This window comes from Barbus barbus, assembly GCF_936440315.1.
Source record: "Barbus barbus genome assembly, chromosome: 10".
Lineage (NCBI taxonomy): Eukaryota > Metazoa > Chordata > Actinopteri > Cypriniformes > Cyprinidae > Barbus > Barbus barbus.
In genome coordinates, this window is record NC_136738.1 from 31,881,028 (window position 1) to 31,897,807 (window position 16,780).

Below are 16,780 nucleotides of genomic sequence, written 5' to 3' on the forward strand. Positions count from 1 at the left end.
CACTCATTATGTGTGAAAAGAAGCTAAAGCTCATTACTCCACAATAGCCAGTGAAGCTGAGAGAAGATGCAGTAATTACTGCTGGCACATCGACTGAGCAACTGTTTCTCAAAGCCATCAGGAAACAAAAGACCAATTGTTTGATGTTAATACAATATCTGTAAAAATTTGCACAGAAACAGTCGGCCGCTGTGAACGATGACCTTCCGTTTCTATATGAAGAGTCTTGAACACAATAAAGGCTCATATTAACATTAGTTTAGTGATACACATTTGTTGGTTTATCATTATTCGTCCTCCTTGAACACAAATTGTGCTCCTGTAACACAAAAATATTATTTTTTCATATTTTACCATATAATAAATGAATCAAATAAATGAATGGCAATAACATAGAGACCAAACACTATATTTGAGAATCTTTGATGAATCTTATAAGGCTATAACCACAATATGGATGCTCAAATAAAATATATTATATTAATGTTAATAAACATATGTGGGTTTATCATTATCTGCACTCATTTAACCTAAATTCCACTCAAATTACACCAAAAATATCACTTTTTTTCCACATTTTAAAATAATAAACTCCAGAAAACTCAATAATACAGTATAATAAATAATATAAAAATTTGAGCATCTTTGATTATTTTTTTAATCTAACCACAATAAGCATTATTTTAGCTATAAACGTGTGGGTTTATCAATATCTGCTCTCATTTAACCCGAATTATGCTAACAAAAATATGATTGTGATTTAAATTTTCATGTTTTAAAATAATAATAAAGTCAAGAAAACTCAATAATACAATATAAAAAAGCATTGGAATTATTTAGAGACCAAACACTTATATCTGAGTCTCTTTGAATATTTTTTTAATCTTAAATCAGATAAAATAAATATGTAGGTTATATTAATATAGTTTAGCAATACACATATATTGATCTATCATTATTTGCCCTCCTTTAACCCACATTATGCTCCTCTAATACCAAAATATGACCTTGATTTCACATTAAAATAATAATAAAGTCCATAAAAAGCTATAATAATACAAAGGCAAGAATGGGAGATATATAGAGATATTTGAGCCTCTTTTGCAAGGCATTGCTTCATTTCTACTCTTAATGCATGCAATTAAAGATAATGATGACTGATGTGAGGATGAGTGGCATGGGTTAAAGTATGAATCTGATAACAAAACATAAATAAATATAGCAAAAACATAAACGGAGTTCAAAAACGCAGTTTAACAGAACAAACGTGGTCCAAATATCACATTTCTACAGGAATTAACTTTAAACTCGTTTAAAGTATCGGGTTTCCAAACCCTTAGAGAGCTTTACAACACATTTGATTCTCACTCAAGAGCGTTTAAAGTGAAATCACATGTTCTCCGGAGAGTATGGTACAGTAAATGCTGTCACACACACAGTTATTACAGTACACAGCTGTGTTTGACCCACCGATGGATTCCGCGTCGCTTCACGCTTCACAGCCATTTCCAGAACTTCTCTACAGATTCAGAAAGCTTGCTTTTCGCGGAAAAAAGCCCTTGTGCCAGGGCAGGAATCACAGATGGCGCAGTCACCCATAACACGATAATCCAAAGACACTGCCCTCACACACACGCGCGCGCGCACACACACACTACAGATGGGAAGTCCGACTCATTTCCGCGAATCGGTTCCTTCGAGCGGCTCTTTCACTGAACGAGTCAGTGATTCTTTTGCGTCATCGCGTAACCCTTGACATCACGACGCCGCAAAACACATTTATGTTAGTATTATACTCTGTCAAAATGTATGGATATTGATGGAAACTGCTCATTTTGTTCAGATCAGCCAGAAAAATGGGTATAACCATTCAAAAAAGTTCTGGGGAGATTTATCCTTGTATGTCCAAGAGAAAACTGGTTATAGTTGTGATTTGACTTTTTTATTTTGAACCAAAAAGTATATCTGTTAACTTTATGCTGAATCTTATGATTTTATTTGGTAAGTTTCATATCCATAAAAGTAAAATAAATAATTCTAAAACTTGTTTGAAGGTTTTTATGGTTGATGTGTGTCATGAGTAGCTCAGGTATATTTATATAATATACCAACAACACACTGTATGGGTCACAATTATACATTTCTCTTTTATGCCAAAAATCATTAGGATATTAAGTAAAGATCATGTTCCATGAAGATATTTAGTAAATTTCCTACCGTAAATATATTTTTAATTAGTAATATGCATTGCTAAGAACTTCATTTGAACAACTTTAAAGGAGATTTTCTCAATATTTAGATTTTTTTTGCACCCTCAGATTCCAGATTTTCAAATAGTTGCATCTCAGACAAATATTGTCCTATCATAACAAACCATACATCAATGAAAAGCTCGTTTATTCAGCACTTAGATGATGTATAAACCTCAATTTCCAAAAATGGACCCTTATGACTGGTTTTGTGGTCCAGGGTCACATTTATGGACTCTTCAGTTTATTGATCGTGTTTGCTAAAGAGCTGAATTTAATTGAAAAGTGATCTCATATATGCTGTCTTTTGGATTATTGGCATTTAGTTGCTGTCTTTTATTTGTATTCTTGTCAAAATGTATATTTTGTTCATTTTTAATTTAATTTATTTATTCTATTTATGTATTTTTTATTTGGATGTCTTGTTATAATCGTTTCGTTTTTTTTCTTTGTTGTAGTTCTAATAAAAAACAAATAAATAAAAATAGAAAACTTTCTTGTTCACTTAATGAAACGTCGTCTATCGTTTGAAGAGATTGTAAAAAGGGAGCAGAATTCTTGGGTTGATGACAAGTCTATTTATGACCCAAAATGTAGTAATAGAATTCTAAGAAACGTAAAATAATTACTCCGAGGGGAATTTGTTTTTTTTTTTTGGGGGGGGGGGGGGGGGGGGGGTTATTTAATAGATCAGATTAATTGGAAAAAAGCATGGCTCTTACCTTATAAATTCTGTCCCCAACAAAGTAAAATAATTAGATTTACAGATTTTGCATAATATACTGTATACCCCACTAATGAAATTACATCCAAATTTGGTAATCCTCATTTGAATGGTAATTTCTGTCATTTCAGTATTGAGTCTAGTGATCATCTGTTTTTTCAAATGCCCCCTTGTTAAGGAATTTTGGTCTGATGTGTCAAAATTATTCCTTCAACATCCACATTGATTTAACTATGTGTGATATAGTTTGTCATTTTTCTCATTGTAAACATAACATATAGGAAATGTGTTTATTTTATTGGGCAAATATTATATTCATAAATGTAAAGTTTCTTCAACATTCCCAAAATTACATCATTTTCTTTGTGACTTTACCTAATTATAACACTAAACTGTATAATGATCTGCTGAATGTTACATCGTTTTGATTTACTACCTCTTTTCTTCAGTTTTTATTTATAAAAAAATATATTTTATTATTTCTGTATTCATAATGTCATCCAATGTTGAAGTTAATTGCTTATACTTGCAATAAAAAATATATATTTTCCAATAAACATGGACTCACAAACGTAATTTCTTACCAAGGAGGTATTTGAAACAACATACAGTATATACAAAAATAAATCTGTGTTTTTTTATTACAATATTATAGTAGTTAGCCCGTTTTGATCCTTCTCAGAAGAGAATTACGGGAGAAAGATTTGAATTTTGAACAGATCAAGAGTAAAATATTTATTGGTAATAGAAATATTATACAAAATATATAGCCTAACCATATTAGGAATATTGTTTATCCTCCAGCTGCTCTTCTGTATTTGGAGATGTGAATTGGCATAAAGCTTGGCAAACAGCAGACAAATTCTATATTAATAACAAAGTAAAATTTGATGTAATAATATACTTGAGTGATCACGGATTTGAAAAAGCATACTTCATACAATAGTTGATTTTAATTCATAAAATGTGGTCAGGCTCCAAACCAAATCTTTTCTCATTTTATAAATGATTTCAAGCTGTATTATAAGGTCCTGTGTAACTGCACAAGTAAAAATTATAATATTAGTAAATATAATAATTATATAATGTAATATTATACTCAGAATATTATAAGCAAGTATGCTATTGTATGAAGTGCCGCCCCATTTATTTATTTTTTTTGGTCTATTATATTTTGTTACTGTCCTCTGGCACGGTTTCAGTATATTAATGTTGTTCATCTGAATGTTTGGCATAATAATAAAAATAAAACTTTCCTATAAACATGCAGTGATATTTTACACTGATTTACTATTATAGTTTTTGTTAATATTTTGAATTGATTTTGACCGTGATTTTATACATATTTTATGATTTTGTTGTTTTTGTCATTTTTAAATGACTGAATGGTTTTTATTAAGTTTTAGATTTTAATTTTAATTTGTTTTAGTTTAGTACTTCAACTAATTAAACTAACATGAGCTGTGAAAAATCTATTAATTAAGAATAACAATTTAAAAATATAATTTCAGTTTTGTATATTTTATTGTACTTCAGTTGTTTACATTATTACAACAAGTAACTAATGTTTTATGTTTTTAGGTTTAGTTTATATTTTATGAATTTTTATTATTATTAATATTGTTGTTGCAATTTCATGGATTTCAGTCATTCATAAAAAAGTAATTATATTTTATGTAACTATTACAAAAATATAAATATTAACCTTACCTTAATATTATAATTAGAAATGATACTTTTAAGCTAATTTAACATTATTAAATTACATAAGACATTATATTACATAAGTTAATATATAATTAATTTAATAATCAGTATGATTTCATACACACACACATATATATATGCAAGGGTGTGCATAATATTTCTAATAATTCAACGGCCTGTCGTCAATTATTCCGCTTATACTAAGCTTGCCACACCTCAAGACACTGATCAGATGATATATTTCAAGGCATTCGTCCGGTTTTTCTCCTTAAATCTCTATTGTGAGGAGGATTATTTCTTCCACATCTCATCCAACGCCTCCCTTGCTAAAAACTTCATTTTAAACCCAACGGAGGCTTGAGCCGTTGATAGCAGATAGATCAGATTCAAGCATTCAACGGCCCTGTAGTATAAATATATACACACACACAAACACAGTATATATATATATATATATATATATATATATATATATATATATATATATATATATATATATATATATATATAGATATATATATATAAACAGAATTTTTATGTCACAGTTCAACTACTTTTTTACAGATAAAATACATTTAAAAAAATATGAATTATATAATATTAATATATTTGTAGGCCTACTTATGATCCATATTTAATAATACTCAAGAATAAAACATAAAAAATAATTTTCAGTTTTTTTATATAACACAGAAATACACACACACACACACACACACACAATTCAATTTAAGATTACGTGATCAATTGAAGAATTCTAGGAATCACCACAAGTTTTCGAACTGGCTGGACAAAAGATCCGACTCAAAAGAACGATTCGTTTGCTGATTCGGACATGACTAATAAACACACAGAGAGAGAGAGAGACTCGGAGGGAGAGAGACTGTAAGTAAAGTTAGCACAACAGGAAAAGCTGCCCGATAATTCCAGGAAAGGCGACTCCACCCAGAGAAACACCGTTTAAAGAGAAACGAGAGAAGCGCAGAGGGTCACTGTCTATCTGCCGCTCACAATGCGCCCTTCATCCGAGTGCCCTCATTAGGGAATAACACCCCAGACAGCTCGGGAGTGACTTTCGCCGCGGAATAAATATTTATACGATGACTTCATCTGTAATCGATACATGTGCGAAAGACTGAGAGAAGAGAGCAAACAAACACGTTCATTTCCACTCCGATTAAAGCAGACTGAGCTGGTTACCCGTGTGTAATTATACCTCCACTGCTGTCCGCTCAATTGGTTTTGCTTCACAACCCACGTTACACGGTTAGCCTATAAAGAGTCCTTAATGTCTTTGAAATTAATTACTGTTTCCATGAACTGAAAGCCCAACAATATGAAAATCATTATCATGACAGACTGAAGATGCATACAACACAGTGTGTTTTAACATTAGCAGGACACACATGGAGCAAACACTGGACCAAATATTGTTTTATAGCCTTAATAACAAGTGACAGAGGGATTTGTATCAAAATATCATAGTGTGTTTGGACACATGGCCTTTGATGACCTTAGCACTGGGCTTTTCCTCTCTGTGACTGCAGTCAAGATCATAAAATGTATTCAAAGGATATTGCAAATATTGGTAGGCTACTGGTCAGTAAATAAATATTAATATTAAACTATAAATAGTATATTGATAATTAATAAATATATTGTACACAATTTTTATTTTTATTTTTGTTTGTTTATTAATTTATAATTAATGATATGTATTATAATTAATATTCTATACATATTTTTATTGGTTTGTTTTTAATATTAAAATTAATGTAAACTAATTAACAAAATAATGTATATTTTTTATTTAAATAAATGAATATATTTATAATATAAAATATATTCATTACTAATATGAAATATATAAACCATTTTAATTTTATTTATTATTTTTTACTTATAATTTGTAGTTTTTGTTTGTTTTTTTACTAATTCTAATTTTTGCATTCTGGTATTTTCAACGAATATTTCTCAGATTTTCATTACTGTAATGCAGATATTTCACGTTTAAATTTTTATCTTTTTTTGGTGTGGTGCTTGTCTTTAAATTCTCATTAATGTCATGACTTTTAAGTCCTCATGCAAAAATGCTGCAATACAATACAAGAATATGGAATAAATGTCATGAAAATGTTGCAGTGCAAAATGCATCTTAACGGTTCTCAAAATATTAATTTTATTTATGCAAAGTATATTTACTTATTTCTTTCATTTGATTTTGGAATGAAAATCTGATCTGCGAATGAGATTGGTCCCACTCCCATCAGTGACGGTTATTAAATATGTATCGTGAATAGAATGTATTTCCTGATTGGGCTGATCTGCGATCTCACTCGTCTCGCCGGTTTCACAGGCTTGCAGCATCTCTCTGTTCTCATGGAAAATGATTTTTGACAGAGCGGGTCAGTTTTTCCTAGCAGCTGTCCAAGGCTTCAGAGCAGCTCATGTCAGACGTGGCCTCAGGACCAAATGACAATCACACACACAGACGACACTCTCACACAACGGCCCACTGACCTCCAGTTAAACACCGCAGACCTGAATGCAGACGCCAGCTCTGAGCACCACTGAAAACAGTCCATCTTACAACACTGCACTGGATACATCGTTTGATGACAGAGACTTATGAATAAACAATCTAGTTAACACTGCATTTATCTCGTCTTTATTTGCATGTGTGGCCTTCAGGAAATCCAAAACCTTTCATGAATGCAAAATAATATTAAGTCTGGGCACATAAAATAAAACTGAATTAAAATTAAACAAAATGTCTCAAGGTTATTTATGTAACCACGTTTCCCCGAGGGAACAAGATGCTGCGTCGAAAACGCTCTGAACCACATGTGTAATCAGTCCAATGTATGGGCGAGACGTCCCGGGAGAGGGGCGTGGTGCTATATAGCACATGGAACCGGCATCAGCTTCTAGGAATGAAGCAAGCGCTCACAGGGATGCCGGAAGTATGGCCCTGAGACGCAGCGCCTTGTTCTCTCTGGGATAACTTGAGCTGTGTCAAAAACGCTATGGGGACGAGATGCACATGCTGTCAAATCCCTGCCTAGTGTGGAAGAGTACAGAGGAGCCGGGAGTGGTTAAAATGGACAGGGCCCGTGTCCCCAAAGGCCAACTTCTGGAGAAGTGAGCCTTGACCCCCCAAGGAGAAGAGAGATCAGAGGACTCGAGGCTATGGAATAGCATCCTGATCCACCACTTAGCATAATCTTCTCTGGCCGGAGGCTTCAGCCTCAGTGCACCGCGGAGGAAACGTGTAACTAGGGGGTGTCTGACCACTGACTGGCTACCAAGTGGGGTGTGGTAGGCCGCTATAGCCGCCACGTAGACCTTAAGGTTGGAGTGGGTCAACCCTGCGCAGAATCAGGCCTGCAGGAACTCCAGCACTGTACCAACCGGGCAGTTAAATGGGTCAAGCTGGTGGTCTCCGCACCAAGAAAATCTATGAAAAGCTTCCACTTCAAAGCGTACAGTTTCCTTGTTGAGGGAGCTCTGGATTGGAGGATGGACTCAATAACCTTGGTTGAGAGACCGGAAGCTATGAGCTGTGCCCCTTCAGGAGCCACACCTACAGCTTCTACCGCTCCAGGCGGGGGTAAAAGATCATACCCTCCGCCTGTGAGAGGAGATCCCTCCTGACAGGAATCTCCCATGGAGAGCCGTCGAGGAGAGAAATCAGCACCAACAGTTGTTCTTTGGCTCGTAAAGTACCTTTAAAGGGCTTAACAGGTTCTTTGTACGGCAGTGGTGCTATATAGCACCTTAATCACCCCAAAGAACCACTAAAGAACAGCTGAAGAACCATACAGGAGCTTAACGGGTTCTGTATATGGTAGCGGTGCTACATAGCCCCTCAGTCATGCCAAAGAAGTGGTGAAGAACCGCTGAAGAACCACTGAAGCACCAAAAGTGGTTGCCCTACGATTACGAGCCAAAGAACCACTTTTAGTGCTATATAGCACTATTTTTTTTTTTTGAGTGAGCCTAACCTCTCCTCTTGGATCACAGGTGGATTTCCCTCACTATATGAGTGAAAGAGAGCGTCGCCGATGCGTCCAGTTTTATGTGAACAAAACTGGATGCGCTCTCTCTCTCTCTCTCAGATATTACAAGTGCAGGTTATGCAGTGTGAACAGTGGGCACCGACCGGCAGATACATAAATCTGTGGCATGGAGGACGAAACAAAACCTTGTCAGAGCCACAATGCGGTGCAGAAGTGTGCAGAAGCCTGAGATGCTGCCCGCCCTCGCCCTATGTTTGTCTTCACTCGTATAGGAAATAAGGACTGATAAAGGACAGACAACACCAAATAAGACTGACACACACAGAGCATGGCAGAAAGCTGACGCCGGTTCAACCGCACGTGCATTTAAGCTTCCTCGTCGTTACGTCACCCCGTCCGTGACGTCTCGCCCATCCATTGGACTGATTACACATGTGGCTCAGAGCGTGGTTACGCTGAAGACGTTCCCATAGCGTTTTCGACGCAGCTCGAGTTCCTGAAGCTTAGTTTATACAATACAAAATGTTAAAAATACAAAACATATGCTTAACAATAAAATGTGCTAATGATATAACAATAAAATAAAAATAATAATATAAAATAATATATACATTTTCAAAACAATTTGCTAATTATATAAAAATTAAATAAAAATACCTTTGCTTAACACAATACAAATTATTTGTTGAAATGAAAAATAAAATAAAAATATATGCTTAAAAATAAAAACTATTTGTTAAAGATACAAAAAATTAATTGTTTAACAAAAAATGTTAATGTAAATCTAAAATAAAAAAATGTATGCTTAACACCTTAAAAACTATTAGCTAATGATTTAAAAATAAAAATAAACGTATGCTTAAAACAATGAAAAAGTATTTGCTAATTATATTAATATAAAATGAAATAAATGTATGCTTGACACAACAGAAAACTGTGCTAATGATATAAAAACGTATATTTATTAATTAATATTACCTTGAACTGCAAAATCTATATGCAAAATTATTAACATGACAAATAATTAAGTCTTTGAAAACAAGACTTTTTTTTACACAGTTTTGCTTCTTGAGTAAAAGTATCATGTGATATTTTTCAGTAAAAGCATCTACGTTCTAAAACAAGGAACAATACTGATTTAGAGATTCTTTTTGTCACATTTGGATATTAAGCATTACATTTTAGTAAGTAATCTCATTGATCAGTCTTGTGCCGGCTGTTTTCCATCGTTCAACTACTTAAAAAGCCCCTTAAACTATATCATCATGAACCAAACTGGCACTGGCGATCAATGAAAGCACACATGGTGCCAGACGCTGTGCCATCTGCATCACAGATCAGTGCTGAATCCTCATATTCCCATTCAATCCCTCATCATCCCAGCAGTGATTATTGACAGATTCCTGCCCTGCCCTGAGAAAACCAGACCTTCCCTGCTGATAAATAATAACAGAAGGTTCAGCTCAGTTCTGCTCTTGATCTCACCACCAAGATATTTCAATAGTTCACTCGCTGTTGTTCTTCTTCCAGCAGCACAACTGTGGTAGAGTTTGCAAGTGTTGTGCTCCAAAATGTATTAAAACAGGTGACTGTATACGTGCATTAAAATGAATTCCCTCTTCACTGACATCATAATTAAGTCTTTTAATCAACGAGTAATCTGGTGATTTTTAGTGGATGCATGACGTTCACACATTATTATCACATGTTCACTAGTGTTTGACAACCAAAGATTATTGCTTATCATTTCCAACATAAACTGTTGCTCCTTTAACCCCCCCCCATGACATTTGGTCTAAAAAACATTTGGGATATATTTGTGAATTGAATTTTTTCCCCCGACATAAACTACTTTATTTATTTATTATTTTTGATTTTAATGCTGTGCATAATTTTATGAATTGCATGCATTACAGCATACATTTGTATATATTGTTTTGTTATTTAAATCAATGTTCAGCATCAAGGTGCCATGCATTTATATAAAAAATGTTTTGCAAAATCTTTAGTTCAAACTTTATGCGCATGTTTACCAACCGTTGCATTTCTACTGTTTTATCACTTCCAACATAACTGTTTTACTGTGAAATGTTTATCTGAAAAGTCTGCTTGCTCCATTTTTCTTTAAAATAGCTTTTCACTATTTCTGCATTTAATTCTATTGTATTTGGTTTAAACAAATTTTGGGATATATTTGTGAATTGCGAATTTTTAAAGCATGCATTTGTATATTCCATTATTAAATAAATCAATGTTCAGCATTAAGTTGTTCAAACGTAATGCATAAGTGTGACAATCAATGCATTTCTATTGTTTTATCATTTCTAACATAACACTGAAGTTTATGCAAGGTTTTTTTTCTGAAATATTTAAAATGTTATGAAACTTTCCTCCTTTTTGTTACTAGTTGTTTCAGAACATTAAAAAGTAACGTTTGTATATTGGAAAGTTCCCTTAATGTTCGTATAACAAACAGAGAACATTAAGAAATGTTCAGAAAAAAAAAAAGTCAGTCGTCGTGACGTATTGTCAAGTATGGTGACCCATACTCGAAATTGGTGCTCTGCGTTTAACCCATCCAAGTGCACACACACAGCAGTGAGTAGTGAACAAATGCACACACACACACACACACACACCCGGAGCAGTTGGGGGTTCGGTGTCTTGCTCAAGGGCACCTCAGTCGTGGTATTGAGGGTGGAGAGAGCGCTGTACATTCACTCCCCCCACCTACAATCCCTGCCGGACCGAGACTTGAACCCACAACCTTTGGATTACGTGTCCGACTCTCTAACCATTAGGCCACGACTTCCCCACTTGCAAGAACGCTTGCAAAATATAAAATATAATTTTATTAGCTGGGATGACGTTTGGTCCAAAATGATTTTGGGATATAATGTAGGCCTACTTGCTAATTGCATCTTTTTACAGCATGCATTTGTGTATTGCATGGTTAATTAAGTCAATGAATTGTAAAATGCATTTATAAAACGTGCAGAATCTGGAGTTCAAACGCAATGCACATGCTGTGGACTGAAATATGACATCTTAACAGTGACATCTATTGGTAGTTATTAGAAAAATAGAAATGTCCCGAGATAAACTTTCAAACATCTGAGGCCCTGCAAGTTTTCTTCCCACCTTCTGGCAACAATCATGGAAGTAAAGAGACTGACTAATGGAATCAATGGCTCCTACTGACTTATTACTTTCACAGACGTCAGAAACTGCTGAATCTGCAACAAAAAAAGCTGCCTACGCCTGTGTCTGTACTCAATATAGTGCTGAAAAGTGTAAATCACTTCTTTGAAAAGCACCTGAAGGAATGCAGAGTCTCTTCTTACCTGCAACATGATGAAAGTCTCGCTGTCAGATGAGAGTGCGTTAACAGAAGCCAACAGGCTAAATGAGTTCAGAGAGCTGCTGTGCTTCACTAGTGTCTTCCGCCTCTGTCCCTGCTCTCTTTCCATCTCTCTCTCTCTATCCGCCGTCATTCCCTCTTCCCTTTCTGACTGAACAGCAGACGGACCGCTCAACCAGCCAATCAGAGAGCGGGGGCGGGGCGTATACAGTGTGGGCGGGGCTAATTCAAACGCTGGGTAATTCACTAAAAAGTTGTTTTATTTCTGTGGAACACTAAAGAAGAACCTTTTCAACTCAACAACATCTCTGTGAACTGGAAACGATTGGTAACACTTTACAGTAAGGTGCCATAGTTAAAATTAACTGTACACTAGGATACATTTGTTAAAAGGATAGTTCACCCAAAAATGCAAATTCTGTCATGAATTACTCACCCTCATGTCTGTTCCAAACATGTAAGACCTTCGCTCATCTTCTTAACACAAATTAAGCATTCCGTGAGCTCTCTGACCCTTCATAGACAGCAAGGATCCTAACACGATCAAGGCCCAGAAACGTAGCAAGGACATCGTTAAAATAATCCATGTGATATCAGTGGTTCAACTAATTTTATGAAGCTACGAGATTACTTTTGTGTGCAAAGAAAACAAAAATAACGACTTTATTCAACAATTTGTCTCCTGTGCGTCACCCTACAGCGCCATTTTGGAGAGTTTCACATACGTAAACAACGTATGCTGTTCTGTGTCAGCAGCACTGTAAGCAGATACGCTGTTTGCATTGTTTATGCTTTGATCTGAACATTAAAAAAAAACCTATCCACGTACATACGTTGCATGCATTGTTTATGTAGGTGATACTCTCCAAAATGGCACTATAGGGTGACGCAGAGGAGACAAATTGTTGAATAAAGTCGTTATTTTTGTTTTCTTTGCGCACAAAATGTATTCTTGTAGCTTCATAAAATTACGGTTGAACCACTGATATCACATGGATTATTTTAGCGATGTCCTTGCTACGTTTCTGGGCCTTGATCGTGTTAGGATCCTTGCTGTCTATGAAGGGTCCGAGAGCTCTCGGGATTCATCAAAAATATCTTAATTTGTGTTCCGAAAATTAACGAAGGTCGTATATTAACATTATATCAGTTAATGTAATTATTGTATTTAACTGTAAATTTAAGTTAAAACCTAAAATGTTGTTACCGTATTTTTTACGGTAGAACAGTTTTTACTGTATTTTTTATGGATTTTTTTACAGTGTATATACAGTATAAAAATGTCATTAATGAAAGAGTCAAATCATGCTTTTATTTTACCCAGATGCACTTTGATAAACCTGTAACGATGATTCATATCTTCGAGCGGTCGGGATGGATTTTGCGGGAAATTGCACACAGGAGCAGAGCGGAAGCGCAAACAAAACAACGTTCTTCTGTAAGAGGGGTGCAGTTTTATTTTTTTAACCAAAAGTTACATAGTGTAGCTAAAAATAATACTAACAGATACAACTTTTGATTTTAATAATGCATTACTTGCCTAAACTTGCCAAGAATTTTTCATTGTTAGTTCATCAATGCAGCTACCTAATGTTAACAAATGGAAAAGTGTTACCAAAAGATTCACGAAAAAAAATTTTTAGTGTTCCAGAGAAAAATAACAGCATAAAGGATTGAAATGACATGAGGATAACAAGACCTTTAAAACTAATGATTAAAATCGGCCACAAAGGCACGTTTAGTTCATGGTGTACCACTCTATACAACTCATGATGACAGTGCTGAGAAATCCAGTTTAATTTGATCCCACGGCTGCCAATCAATGACAGCAAGAGTTAATTATCTTATGGAGAGACAGTGACCGAATCACTGTGTGACGAGCGCTACATAAATGTCTTCTAATAGAGCTACATTATAGTCTTGAAGGTCTCTGGAAGCACCAGCTGATGCACAAAATGACAAATTACATTATAACGATATTCAGTGCTTTAAAATGAATGGAATAAAAGGCGATTTCCTTCACATCTTGAACAGGCCAAACTCATGTTTCTACAACATGTGTGACGCTGAAACATTCAACACATTGCACAACTTATAATTGGGTGTTTCTCAACTTCAGGCTGTTTTCTAGTATGCCACAGGGGCTGACTTTTATTCAGAATAACATATTTTAACTCTTTGTATGAAGGTCTCATTAAATTTTTTGGAAACTTCTTATCATGCCTTCAACTTTTAGATTCGCTAGAATTTTCGATTTTATTGCAGACTCAGACTTTAAGTCTTAATGTATGAATATCAACCATAAAAATATCAATTCAAACATTTTTAAAACTATGATAATCAAATAACTATACACTGAAGCAAAAGTTGGTCTAGATGCAGTTTGCACTCAAAAATTGCTAGTTAGTTTCAAAAATGGCAAATAAGAAACAGTATTTTCTTTTAAAACGTACCCCAATAAACTTCGAAAAAAATATTTTAATAGCGCATTAAAACTAGAAAACAAAAATAGAAAACTAGACTGAAATATACAAATTATTATAATAATTATTGAATTAAATAATTTATCAATATTTACTACATTTCAACTTTCATTTCCATCAAAACCAGCAAACTAATAAAGAAAAAACAAATAGTTTTTAAATGTTAGTGTACTTGTTTACAGAGAAGATGGCAATGAAGAGCTTGAGATGAAATATAAGATGCATGATGTAAAAAATAAGATAAATACAGTATGACTTTTTTGTGCATTTTTTTCCAATTTACCAAATTATGCACAAAGTGTGAAAATATTATTAAATACATGCACTCACTGTAAAAAATACTGATGCAATAGATACACAAACTTAAAATTCAACATTATAATAACTTATGTTGTTTCAGCTTAAAACTATAGTGTTCATGTTGCCTTAAAATTTAAGTTTAACTTGAAAAGACATTTTTTAACAAGAAAACATTTTTGCAGTGAAAGCTAAACAAATTGAATGATTAAAATGTCAGTTCTAATATGTTTTCAAACAAAATGCACAATCTGAGATAGAAATGATTGTTTGTTGGTTGACCGAATGACAGAACTCCTTTGATGATGTGCATTTGTGTTTTGAAAATGTTAGTTGTCAAATTGTTTTCTAAAAGCTGTAGAAGACAAGAAGTTCCCAGCGTTGAAGAAACAGCCACTTATAGATTTAACACGCCGCATTTGAGGATTTGACACGCAATCTGATCGCCTGCTTTATGCACTCTAGGGAAACGCTCATTTCACCCAGCCGCTTTCACTAAACAAACGTTTATTCTGCTCTTTATGAAAGCGTCGGCATTTCCAGTCAGTGCCGTTGTGTGCGAGTGTGGAAATACTTTGGTCGGCTGCTGTAATATCTTTCCCAAGTCTGTGGTAAAACTGAAGAATGCTGGAATTTCTGCAGTCAGAAGAGTTCAACAGAAAGCCCTCATCCGCACTGTTTTTGAGTTAGATGATGTTCATCAAATGCATTGTTCACCAGCTCCTGTAAGCATGACTGCTATTGATACCTCCAGCCGTCTGATATGGATTGTGATAATGATTGTTCCACATATGATCTGTGGATCTGTGCCTGGAGCGTGCATTTTTTCCAAGCCTTGCTCTGGCATTATTCTGCAGCTGTAATTCTGTCCGAAAACCTTCAGCCACAGTAGAGCAACAAAACCAAAGCTTCAGTGAGTGTGCAATGGTGAACACAACTAACTAACTAACTAACTAGAGAGTACTGAGGAACGAGGGCTGAGAGTCTACCAGGAACTGATATCGATTCCAAGATGAGATCATGAAAATCTGCGATTTGTGAATTGAAGGGCGAGTTCAGATAGAAGTTAATGATGCTCGTTGTTTATCCCAAGCCACATTTCCCTGTAAAATGCAATGTTGCAATGGAGTTGCACAACTAAATGTTTCTTTCCTGAAGGATGTATTAGTGTTTGTACAGCAGCAGTAAAGTACCATTGAGTTTGAGGTAAATTCAGGTTTTAGTCTTTGATTCTGTGTGGAAAAAAAAGAATCTGAATGTAATCTGTTTTAATGGCACCTAAACAGTATATAGTTGAACAGATGCAAGAAAGAACACCAATCAGAATTCATTATGCAAATATTGCAACAGGCCATCACATTTTGAATGGTGAACAATACGAAAAGCTTGAACATTTTAAATCGTAAATTTCTCTCAAACTTCAGCTAACAATAACTAACCAGCAAGATAACTAACTAAATAAATACAACATTACAATTATCCACAAAATAAAGCTCGAGTGAAAACTGCTTGGTAATAAAAAATAAATAAATAAAGCTAAATAAATACAAATAAGTCAATACAAAAATAAATACTGGCACCCCAAAACTAAAATAATCTGCAAAACAAAGAGACCGCATGATAATAAAAAATAATTAGAGATAAATGAATAGAGCTAAAATAAAAAATAAAAAATAAATAATGAATGAATGAATAAATAAAAAAATAAAATAAAAAATAAACAAAATGGTAACACGTCCAAGACTATAATTAAGTGCAAAACAAAGTTTACATGAAGATTGCATGGAAATAAATAAATACATACATAAATGGTAGTATCACTAATACTAAAATTGTCTGCAAAACAAAGTTTGCATGAAAAATTTAAACTGCAGGGTAACCAGTTCAGGCTGAATTAATTGCATTAGTTTATTACTTTAGATTGCACCATAGAAAGGAAA

General features: G+C 34.3%; 1 protein-coding gene across 4 annotated transcripts in view; it reads right to left on the reverse strand.

The window, feature by feature from the left end:
* The window catches only part of LOC306876152 (E3 ubiquitin-protein ligase Midline-1-like), a 35,604-nt gene extending 23,432 nt beyond the window's left edge, over nucleotides 1–12,172 (reverse strand). For 2 of the 4 annotated variants that reach the window (XM_079427132.1, XM_079427129.1), the window contains exon 1: nucleotides 12,044–12,172. The gene's annotated coding sequence lies outside the window, so the exon portion shown is untranslated. Of the gene's footprint in view, nucleotides 1–1,470; nucleotides 1,685–12,043 lie in introns of those variants that run through there. The other 2 variants (XM_079427131.1, XM_079427130.1) reach the window with 1 other exon arrangement.
* Between the last annotated feature and the right edge of the window lie 4,608 nt (nucleotides 12,173–16,780).